This window comes from Etheostoma spectabile, chromosome 22 (assembly GCF_008692095.1).
Source record: "Etheostoma spectabile isolate EspeVRDwgs_2016 chromosome 22, UIUC_Espe_1.0, whole genome shotgun sequence".
NCBI lineage: Eukaryota > Metazoa > Chordata > Actinopteri > Perciformes > Percidae > Etheostoma > Etheostoma spectabile.
This window is the reverse complement of record NC_045754.1, coordinates 13,590,139-13,601,642: the sequence shown is the minus strand read 5'-3', so window position 1 is coordinate 13,601,642 and position 11,504 is coordinate 13,590,139. Positions and strand designations below refer to the sequence as shown.

The 11,504-nt window shown below is 38.7% G+C and overlaps 1 protein-coding gene across 18 annotated transcripts in view; it reads left to right on the top strand.

The window, feature by feature from the left end:
* The window catches only part of eya1 (EYA transcriptional coactivator and phosphatase 1), a 63,943-nt gene that overhangs the window by 13,716 nt on the left and 38,723 nt on the right, over positions 1-11,504 (top strand). For 2 of the 18 annotated variants that reach the window (XM_032504094.1, XM_032504084.1), the window contains exon 1: positions 9,446-9,747. The exons of 14 other annotated variants lie outside the window; for them this stretch is intronic. The gene's annotated coding sequence lies outside the window, so the exon portion shown is untranslated. Of the gene's footprint in view, positions 1-9,442; positions 9,748-11,504 lie in introns of those variants that run through there. 2 more of the 18 variants (XM_032504104.1, XM_032504103.1) reach the window with 2 other exon arrangements.

Below are 11,504 nucleotides of genomic sequence, written 5' to 3'. Positions count from 1 at the left end.
TCAATGCAGAAGCGGATCCTTGTAACAAAACGTAATGTTTATTTTGGAGTCAGAGGCAATTCCCCGGATGACCGAAATTTCTTTGTGGTTTTGTTTGTGTTTTTAGCAAAGACGTGCAGAGCTGCTGGTATTGATGACTCATATGTTCATCTTCAGAGGTCCTCGGCAGTTCATCATGCTTCCACTCACAAAAAATGTTAATCAGGGAACCCTCTATAAAAAAAAAGTGATAATTTATTGCTTATTCACAGGGTTGAAAAGGCGTATTAATTATCAAAGGTGTCAAGCACAAAGTTCAAGAAGAGATCTCCCTTAAGGCATTTGGCAGCTGCATCAAACTTAACTCAAATGTCTTTAACTTTTAGGTCTATTCACTGTCTTTTATGTACTTCACAGATACAAACCCCAATTCCAGTGAAGTTAGGACCTCGTGTAAAACGTTCATAAAAAGATATTAAAGATGTTTAATGTTCAAACTGATAGACATTTTAGTTTTTTTGCAAATAATCACTCATTTTGAATTTTAAGCTTGCAACACGTTAAATTGAAAAAACTGGGACAAGGGCAACAAAAGACTGGGAAAGTTGAGTAATGCTCAAAAAACACCTTGTGAATTAGAAACAGGTAAGTGTCATGGATGGGTATAAAAGGAGCATCCTCAAAAGGCTCAGTCGTTCACAAGCAAGGTTGGGGCGAGTTTCACCACCTTATGAACAACTGCTTGAGCAGTTTAAGAATAATGTTCATCAACATACAATTGCAAGAAATTTATGGATGTTAATCTACAGTCCATAATATTTTTAAAAGTTTCAGAGAATATAGAGAAATCTCTGCACGTAAGAGGCAAGGCCAAAAAAACAACATTGAACCATCATTCGATCTCACAGGCGCCACTGCATTAAAAACCGACATTAAAGAAATAACCACATGGGCTCAGGAGCACTGTGGAAAACCATTCTCAGTTAACACAGTTTGTTGTTACATCTACAAGTGCAAGTTAAAGCTCTACCATGCAAAGTGAAAGCAATAAATCAACAACACCCAGAAACGCAACCGGCTTCTCTGGGCCCGAGCTTATCTGTGATGGACTGACTCACAGTGGAAAAGTATGCTGTGGTCTGACGAGTCCACATTTCAAAGTTCAAAAGCCAGCATCTGTGACGGTATGGGGGTGTGTTAGTGCCCATGGCATGGGTAACTTGCATCTGTAAAGGTGACATTAATGCTGAAAGGTACATACAGGTTTTGGAACAACATATGCTGCCATCCAAGCAATATCTTTTTCAGGGACGTCCCTGCTTATTTCAGCAAGACAATGCCAAGCAGCATTTGGCATATGTTACAACAGCGTGGCTTCGCAGTAAAGTGCAGGTACTAGACTGTCTCCCATTAAAAAATGTGCGTCGCGTTATGAAGCGCAAAATACAACAACAGAGACCACGGACTATTTAGCCACCGAAGTCCTACATCAAGCAAGAATGCAGTGGTAAACATGCCCCTGTCTCAGCTTTTTTGGAACAGACATCAAATTCAAAATGAGTGAATAATTGCAAAAAAACAAAGTTTATCATTTTACACATTACATATCTTGTCTTTGTAGTGAATAGATTAGACAAGGATCTGCAAGTCATTGTATTCTGTTTTTATTTACGTTTTACATAACATGCCAACTTCATTGGAATTGGGTTTTGTAATATATTGTATTTTAATTACCTCTATTTTTGCGGTTCCATTTGCTTTTTTTGCGTACATGTTGCTGCACTTGTTTCATGTTTTTCCTCAAAACATTTCCAAGGTTCTGTTCAAGACCTTTAGTTGTTGCCAAATTAGAAATTAGAGACAGTATATAGAAAAATGTAAAATTCTTCTTGATAACCAAATGTGGATACAGAAAGAAACTTTAAATTCAACAGAGAAGATTTGAAGATGGTAGAAAATGGATGGAATGAGATGGACTTTTAAAAGAGGTGAGATATCAATAGGAATCTATTTAGTGTATGGACTAGATACATTAACTTAACTAACAATCAATCACTCCTGTCTTTAAAGCTTTTTAATGCACGCAAATCTAACCTGTCAATACATTTTCACCGTCATGCTCAGTCTTAACACTATTGTTGTGGTTATTCACCTACCTTAGTCCGTCTGTTACTTCCTCTTGAAATGCACCTTTTACTGTACAGTCTTTGTCACGAGTTGTTGTAAATTCCAGTAATGCTGCTTTGCAACAAATACAATTATACGATAGGAGATGGCAAGTTTACAGGAATGACGTTGAGCAATTTATGGAAAGGACACAACGAAATTGTTTTTGCACTTAGACTTTATTCTCTAATGGACACAAACTGACTTGTCCTGTCTGGAGGAGGTTATGCAATGTTTTTCTCTTTCATATTTTGCTTTTGTTGTTGATAATCTCTTTTTTACCATAGCAAAAATACAAATTGTTCAAGAGCACCATGTAAGATCATAAAAACGTTGTGTTATCTATAGCAAAAGGCCTTACGTTGAAACAGAGCAATATTGTACACCAATATATGGGTTACTGCTATAGTAAACTGTAAACTATGAGACTGTTTGCCCTAAAATCACTTGTAGGTAGTTCTAGCTAGATGAGGTACAACACATTTTCACACAAGTACAAAGGGAGAGTGTGCTGTAAGCAGGAGTGCATTGAAAATTCCATTTCCTCATAGAGGAAGTCACCTTCTAGCAGGGCCACTGCTGTTCCAAACACATCAAGAGGAAACAAACGTGGAAAGTTGGCATATCATTTAGTCCATTTGGTTCTATTGATGTCTTTCACAATGATATGTTTGTCCAAATGAACTGCATTAGGGAGCTGCAAAGTTTGAGATCTTAAGAAAGTGGACAATTAGACTGGACAGGACAGAGAGAATTGATGTTTATTTTCAATTAATTATTATTTTATTTGTTATAACCCACTTTTAGGGGTCTCCTCAGTTGGAAGTAACTTGGACTGCTCTTCCTGTTCTTTGGATATTGATAGCGTAGCAGTAGTGCTCTAGTAAAAACAATAAATGAAAGGCTGTCTCCGTTGCTCACGATGACTGCACCGACAAGTACCAGACACATGCACAGATGTCACCAAGAGGTACTTTGGGCTAAGGTATTAGCATATACGTCAGCACTCTCCTTGCATAGTCTTAAACTGTGATCATCCCATTGGTTATTTTGGAACGTCTTGTCATGATTCCCTCTTACATGATTGGAGGCACCCACTTGTTGGCAAGCTGCTAATAGTTCACACTGTCTTTAAGGCTGTGAAATGTTTTGCAGCTCAGCGTATTTCCTGCTGTTCCATAAAATGAGTGACATTTGGTGCCTAGATAATCCGAGCTTTGGTGCACATGTAGAAGAAGGCCGGGTAGACAGATAAGCCCAGCTGTTAAGTCTGTCCAGGAGTTTAAAATTACTGAAAACTGGTGTCCAATGGGAATGCCCATTCGTCACTGCAAATACCCCTGCTGTGTTCACTTACACTTGCTACTTAGAGAACAAATGTGGTTGTAGGTTAAATATAAGTTATTTTCCGGTCTGTAGTATTTCTTTTTTTATATTTATTTAGGGATAGATAGCTGATTGGTAATACCCCAGGCTTAGATAGCCTTGTCCAAACTCTTGTATCATCCTTTGGAAGCATATTCTGTCAGTGAGACGAACCCCTGGTTCACACACCACTGCCTCTTTAGTAACTGTATTTAGTATCTAAGCAGAATGGCACAGACCCAATCTAAGCGGCCTTCATCTGGCCAATTCAAACAGACGTTTGACCCCAGACATTTGCCTAATGTGTTTTTGTTTTGTCTGAGCGGTTGGGGTTGCAAGGCAGAAGTAAAATCTATAACTTCTGCATTTTGTACTCTAACCCATTGGGAGTTGGTGGTTTGGTGAACATAAGTTCCAGTTATGACCAGTCCCTCCTTCCTTATAAGCCAGGCCAACTACGAGCCTGCTGATGAGCCCCCCGGCACTCTGCTGACCTGGGCCCAACTGGGCAGGCAGCTGTGGAGAAGACAAGGAGTGCCACATTTCTGGCCGCCCGGGTTGCACAAGTCAGAAGCGGTCCCAGACAGTTGGGGCAGCCCTGACAAATGCTGCCATTAGCGTGGTGCTGAAAATTTATTACTAAACATATTGGTATTTTAGGGTGCAGCTGACTTAGATTTAGTGGCGTTGCTGACGAGGCTCTGTCTTTAAACCAGAATACCAGGTTACTACTAGAAAGTCACACCATCCATTCACCGCCCTCATACCAACTACTTTATTTATAATAATCACTAATATATGCTGAATTTGATTCCTTAGCAGTTGCAAGCTTCAAGTTTGCAGCTATGGAATTAGGGAACGGAGGCAGAAGATGGCTTGTTTTAATTTACTGCAACTTAAATCTAAATGTTTTTTTTCTGTTTGTTTGCAAATTGTCAAATTGTAGGGCAGCTTTGAGAAGAAAGATCAGAAAAACATATACTGTGTGTTCTATCTAGTGAGCCTTCATTTATGGTTGCCATTTGTTTGGTTTGCATTGTATCTTTTTTATCTTTTTCACTTTTCCCATTTTTAGAATCATTTCAAACTGCACCAGTGTTATGCTTCATACAACACTGAATTCAGTGTATTTAGGTGAGAGCATGCATCGACTGTTTGTGTTATGTAGAATAGGTGAGCCATACTGTATAAAAGCTTTGCCGTTTTGTCAGAAATTGGTCCATTCGATATTTAGTTTGATTGCAGACTACTCTGGCCTGACAAAAGCAGCTTAACATAAGAAGAATGAACATAGAGAAACAAAAAACTCCTTTCTAAATTAATTATCTAAAAATGTGTATTTGATAGTATTTGATCACAGATATTTAGTCTAAGATCCTTGCCATTTTTGAATATTTCATAAGTCCATATGGTGTGTTAAAAAATTGAAAATCATCTCTGGTTTAAGTGACAGGACAAATATGCTGATCAAAATAAGTAGCATTTTGCTCAAATCTGTTCTGTTTAATAAATTATAAAATCCTTTCCTTACAAAGCTGCCCAGTTTTTGATGGACGTTTTTTATCTATTGAGAATCACACAAGCCTAGCTGGTAACCAGATCACAGCAGGGGTTTAGATGATGATCAATTGGGGCTCCAAAAACATTGCAAACCTTGTGGACAAATATTAATTCTAGGTGTTCTAAAATTAGGGGTATCCTGCACCTGCATGCATCTACTTTTTGCCTCAAAGATGTTGGATCCTGAACTCTCTTGGATAGCTGAATGAGGAGACACATGGCATTTACAGAATTATTTCTGCCCCCGAAAATATACGTATTGTACCTTTCTTGAATCACATAGTGATAAATAAATCAGATTTGATGGAAGACAAAAAAAATCTAAATACATTTCATAAACAAAACTTATGTGACTTATTAAGCTGAAGTTACTCTTATTTTTCTCTTATTATTTTTTAACAGGCTATATATTTTAAGTGATATGCCCGCCGTGATACTTCCAGCCATAGTGATGTCTCATTCTGAGTAATAGGTCTCTAAAGTGTGCTTGTTTGCCTTTTTTGGGGCCATAGGAGAGCAATAAAGTGTCTGTCTGAGGATTTTCGGGGTCCTCATAGACTTTCTCCAGGTGTGCCTCACTGGTCATAAAGTACAGCTTGTCTCCCAAGGTATATGCATTGATAAATGTGTCCACTGAGTGTTCTTGAATCAAATACTACTTAGCATGCACTGGGATTTTTAACACAACAAAGACAAAATTTAGATATTACTTTTGCCATTTGTAAGTTTTGCCTGCGCCATGTGTGCTTACTATTTTTATTTCCTTTTACATACACATGGGTGTTTTACTCATTTCAAAGCATGTTCTTTTTTTTAGTTTTGAACCAAATGGCTACAACAATAAGGTCACCTACAGGTTGATTTGAGTTTGTGACGTTCACTGAGGTTAACCATTTCCTTTGTTCCGCGCTTTTTGTGGAGGAAAGCGCCAATGTATTTTCATGTTAAGGGTATGCTGTGTTTACTTTAATGACTGCTCCTCGGTGAGGCAGGCTAACCTGATGTTTGTTTATAAGGAATTCTGGCTTCACTCGAAACTTTCATTCACCACTTGAAAGCACTTGACTCACTACTAATTTACCTCGAGGGACTTCAAAATTATCTGTCTGCACTGTAAAAATCTTTTTTGTGGTAGCATCTTGTCATCATCAAAGTTTTTCTTTAGAGTTAATGAAAGCCTTGTAGATGGATGGGTTAATGTTATATTGTTTATACTTGAATTCTGCATGCAGAAAGACATCCTAAACTTAAGGTAACATGTTTGTTGGGCCTCAAAATTATGTTGGGTGCTTATTTTGTTGCTTTGATTGCTTTAGCTGTCATTGTTGCTATGCAAGTTGCTTTTAAGTTAGCATTACAGAGTTCACATGAACACACAACTGTGGGAACAACGGAAGAATTGAATAGTATTGAAAATGATCTTGACTTTTGCTTGGCTTTGCTTTACCAAGGATATGTCACTCTGTACAGCTCAGTTATTTTCAACAGGAAACTATGCACATTCAATAACTCCGGAATATCCAGTACCTAGCACTTACAGAGCTCTTTGACAAATTGCCATCCAGCAAACTTAATGTCCCACTTGTGACAGGGGCAAGACTGGATGGTGAGAGGCTTGTGTAGTTAAGGTCTTTTTGTATGTTTCCCCTGAGTAAATAAGTGAACACTTCACCTAGTAATGTCTGTATAAATATATAAAAACTGTTACTTTATCTAAAGTTATCCCAAGTTCAGATTTCCCTTCTTGGGGGAAGGTTTGAAGCCTAATGCTCTGTGGAGACTTATGTCAAAAAAGGAACTTGAAACCCCCCCCCCCCAATTGGTAACATTGTATAAACACTGTAGTAGTTCTACCCAAACAAATATGCAGCATGTGCATATGAAAATATTGCAACTGTATCACTAGGGTGTTAGCATTTTGTTTCATCTGTATCATTTGGTCCCTTGTCACACCGGTCCTGCACCTTTCACACTGTTTATGTATTGCTTGTCAAGATAAGCAAGCTCACTTTACTGAGATGCTCTACTTTGTATAACAGAGGAAAAACTCACTGCAGTTTAGGATCTAAAACTTTCCAATCACTAGGATTCAAGTTAGATGTACATTACCCCTGCATTCCTTATCTCAAAAATGGAAACAGCCATTTCAAAGTGAGTCTATTTTCATGTGTGTGAGAAGCTGAGTGGATAACCTGTTGGCAGTGGAGGACAGTGCAGATCTCTCTTCACTCTAAATTGCAGGCAGGCATCCCTGCAACCCCACATGAGGACCATTGAGTCCAATCAAGATAATCCTTAATAAAGAACGGCTTCACATTTAATCTTAGCTCACCTCTCAAATTTCTTACTTGATATAGTTTTTGGCAAGTCATGTTTTAGCGCTGCTGTCAGTCCAACAGTATCAGTGCATCTTTTGTTAAGCTTCTATTTGGCAGTTGTAGAAGATTCTTTTAGGCTAAGATTGTATCGGTGCAGAAAATATTATATCCAATAAGGTTTTCTTATGTTGAATATGTCCCAGTGCCTCTTAAACTGTAGTATTGTATACAGTTCATGTGAATATTTTTTCATAAGAAAGTAAACAAAAAAACTCAACATCTTGACAATTTAAATTCAAATTTAAACCTACATTTTACACAAGATTGTTTGTTTGCATTTAACAGCATTTCATTCAATACTGTGGAACATGAAAATAATGATCAACATCATCAGTAAAACTGCTAGGTTGATTGGAGCCTTGATTCAAAACACACCATACAGCACTGTATACAGGAGAGTACAAGGAAAATCTGAGTTTAGTTGTTGAGACATAAACAACTCAGGCTAATTATACTGTGCAATTTGAAATTAACTCACTTGCAAAATTACATCTCAAACTAATTTTGAACAGCTGCTTATTGAAATAGAGAGCGACAGAGTATATGCCGTAACTCAATTGCCATGTGTACCCCTCCGCTATTAGAAATAGTTACTTGAGAGTCCCAAAGCATCTATTAGTCAATTGAGTTATCAAGAACTTGTTCAATGTGCAATATATTTCATGCCTAGATATTGAAACTTGAGCCTATGGATTTACCTGTGGGCAGTTGGTTTGGAAAAGAAGGTAGCACTTGCATTTCCAGCACGTCCACATCATTACTGTACTGTATTTAAATCCGGAGCAGTGCAGCTTGACTCTTTCTGTCAGCTCCTTGTTGACTACTGCTACATAGGTTGGTTGGTTTTGACCTGCTTTCAGAATGGAATGTGAACTCTACAGATGATCATGTAAAAATTGACTTGTTATTTTTTGTTTTTAATTGAAACAATATGCCATACATTAACAAAATATTTGAATGTGCTTTTGTAGTGACATACGTCTCTCACATCATCACCCACTGACTAACATGCAAGTAGTGCATACATGAGCCAACCACTAACAGAGTATACTATTCTTCTAGCCGTAGGTGTTCTTCTTGTGTCACCACCTCTTTACCATAGTAAATGTATGATTTCCTCTTTCTTGGCAATCATTTTTCAGTATTACAGTCGGTATTTGACCCACAGTTTTATTATGTGGAAATTAAACAAATGTTTAATGCTCCATTGACCTCTCAACCATTCATTACACAGATTTGATATTCTTGAAAAAACAAATGGCATTTTGAAGCAAAAGCTGCACAAGCCTCATCACCAGCTTCAATAAATCACCAGTTTGAGCTCATCAGTAGCAGCATGGCCTTGTGTAGCAGCTTCGCACAGTTGAAATAATAACCTGGAGCAGACAGAAGGCAGTCATTACCTTGCACACAGACGCGGTGTGTATGTGTTGACGGAGGACTTCCACTAGACTGCCGTGGAGACGGACAGAGCTGAGCTGCTGGGCCGCTGTCAGACCTCTGGCTTCCCATCACCTAAGCTAATGACCTAAGCCCTTGTTTACCCTCTGAAGTCTCTCTATGACCAAGAGAAGTCCAGCCGCGACCTAAGACTCACACGAGAGAGCAAAAAAAATGTGCTTTGTGGTGAAAAAATAAAATAACAAAAACAAGATAGAAAGGGGAGAAGAGAAGAAAACTGTGGGCCCTTGGGGTGTGTGAGCGGAGCCTGGTGTTCCAGTGGACAGGCAGGCTGGTGGAGAGATCTGCCATTTCATTGTCTTAGTCTCCACTGATACAATCTGGAGAGCGCTCTATTGCTTAAAGCTGTGAGTGAATGACATATGGGGAGCTGGTGTGAGGCACAACTCCCCCGTGCCTCCTCCAGACCCAAAGTCTTCCTGTGAGAGAGCACCGAGCAACTTTCTGCTTTTTAAAACGGCAGCAGGCTTTCTCTCCCTCCCTCATTCACTGCCTTTCTCCCTCCCTCCCTCTCCCTCGCTCTTTCACTCTCTCTCTTTTTTTCCCTCTTCCTCAGACACTCACTAGTCACTGCCTGAAGCAGTAATCGGACAACTCTCTTTCTCACTAGGACCGGGTCTCCTGAGATACCGCGCGGGGCTCCATGGGTTCCAGAACCTAAAATGAAAAAGAAAAAAGTAGTCTTGTAGTTTACATATCTTGTGCTACAGATTCTACCAACACCTGAAGAACACTTTTAGAAAGTTTGCTGTCCGTTTTGCAGGACTGATTGATTTCTGTAGAAGATTTTTTTTTATATAAGAAGGGATAAACACACAGGGATTCAACCATAATTGTAGTGAGTATAACTTTAATTTGTACATGATGTTTGATATGTTGTATGTTTTGTGTTACCCATTTTTTAGTATTACGGTGTGTGTTTCTGTGTGTGTGTGTGTGTGTGTGTGTTTGTGGAATTATCTCCTTTTTATTTAGTACATTTGAATCAGAATTTATTTTCAGATATATTTCTCAATTAAAGCATTCATATGAACAGAGCAGTAGGAGTAAACATTTAATTGCTTCACTTTCCTTGTCATTAATAGTTAGCAGTACCTACTACATCTTTATTATTGTAAAATTGTAATAAGGTAGAGCTAGAGCAAACATTTCTAATTATGGTAATATTAACCAAAGAGACTTTAATCTTTACAGGTTAGCTGCAATTCATTTATAATGATAGATAAATAGAATAAACAAATCTTCCTGATGGATGTTTAGTTTTCATTTACAAGTGAAAGTAAATGCAACTCACATCCTGATAATGAAGTCAATTTAAAAATATAATATGTAATTTAAATACCAATTCATAGTAAATTAGTGTATTTCATTATTTCTTAACATCTTAATATACATGCTGTTTTTCATAAAACAGTACACGCAGAATGAGTTGAATAGTTTTAGAAATGCAACAGTCCAATTTGTCTGTAATTATAAATTAAATTTGTATAAAAATGTCGCCTAAAATCACCATCTTAAAAAATTATGACCCTGAAATTTCTCCATGCATAATTAAAAATATGTTTTTAAATTGCAAAAAGGTACATTTTGTTAGCATGAGAGTTATATCCTGCATACAAATGTATACAAATTCCCCTTTGAAATATGGGATCTTCCTTTGCTTGGCCCAGTATACGTTTTTGATCAGGCTAGGAAAACATGCTGGTCCCTGCAGGAGTCCCTTTCTGACTGGCAGAACAAACAAAACCAACACAGTTAAAGCAGTTGACATCTAATGCCATCTGCTGAGGCCAGGAATGCTGCGAGGAGACCTGAGAGGCTCTCGGCTTCTGACCGAGACAACAGGCCTCGACTCCTGGCCGAGCTGCATCTCGGCTCGCCAGTATTTGGCGTAAAGATGACTCACCCGCTGTAATCACTAGCCTCCCTAATTGAAGGATGTTGTGGTTTAATCTTCTGTGTATGATCACAGGCTTACATCACAAGTCAGGGAATTATTGTGTGTGTGTGTGAAGGGCATTTCATCTCAAATTGTGCTTTCTTTCTCTCTTTCCTTTTTCATCCTCTAATTCATGTCATTTTCAAACGCCTGCCTTTTTTTGGTGTTTAGAAAGGTGTGTGTGTGTGTGTGTGTGTGTGTGTGTGTGTGTGTGTGTAGATGAAAGGAAATGGAGAGTTTAGGATAGGCTAGTGAGCCAGCCTGCTTGCAGAGTGCCCTCCGCTCCATGCAGACAAACACGACAGTGTGTGTGATCGCCTACTGCAACCATTCACTCACACAATAACCTTATTTATCCAATTAAGAGATAATGAGCAGGCTGATTTGGGACTGTTTACACTGTGTATTTGCTTTACGCTGGAAGAGATCAGGGTCTCTCTGCCAGACTGCGGAGCTCCATGCATGTGTAGCAGCACTGTGTACAATCAGGAGTGGTCGGCGGTGACGGTGGCATTGTTTGCCCAAGGCCTGATGCCTTCCGTATAGATGTGTCTAGCATGCTGAGCCCTTGTCCTCTTCTCCCAGAGAGGAGATTGAAAATGGTGAAAGACACAGAGGGCTAATTAATCCAGCCTCACTGATAGAGCTATTAGTGA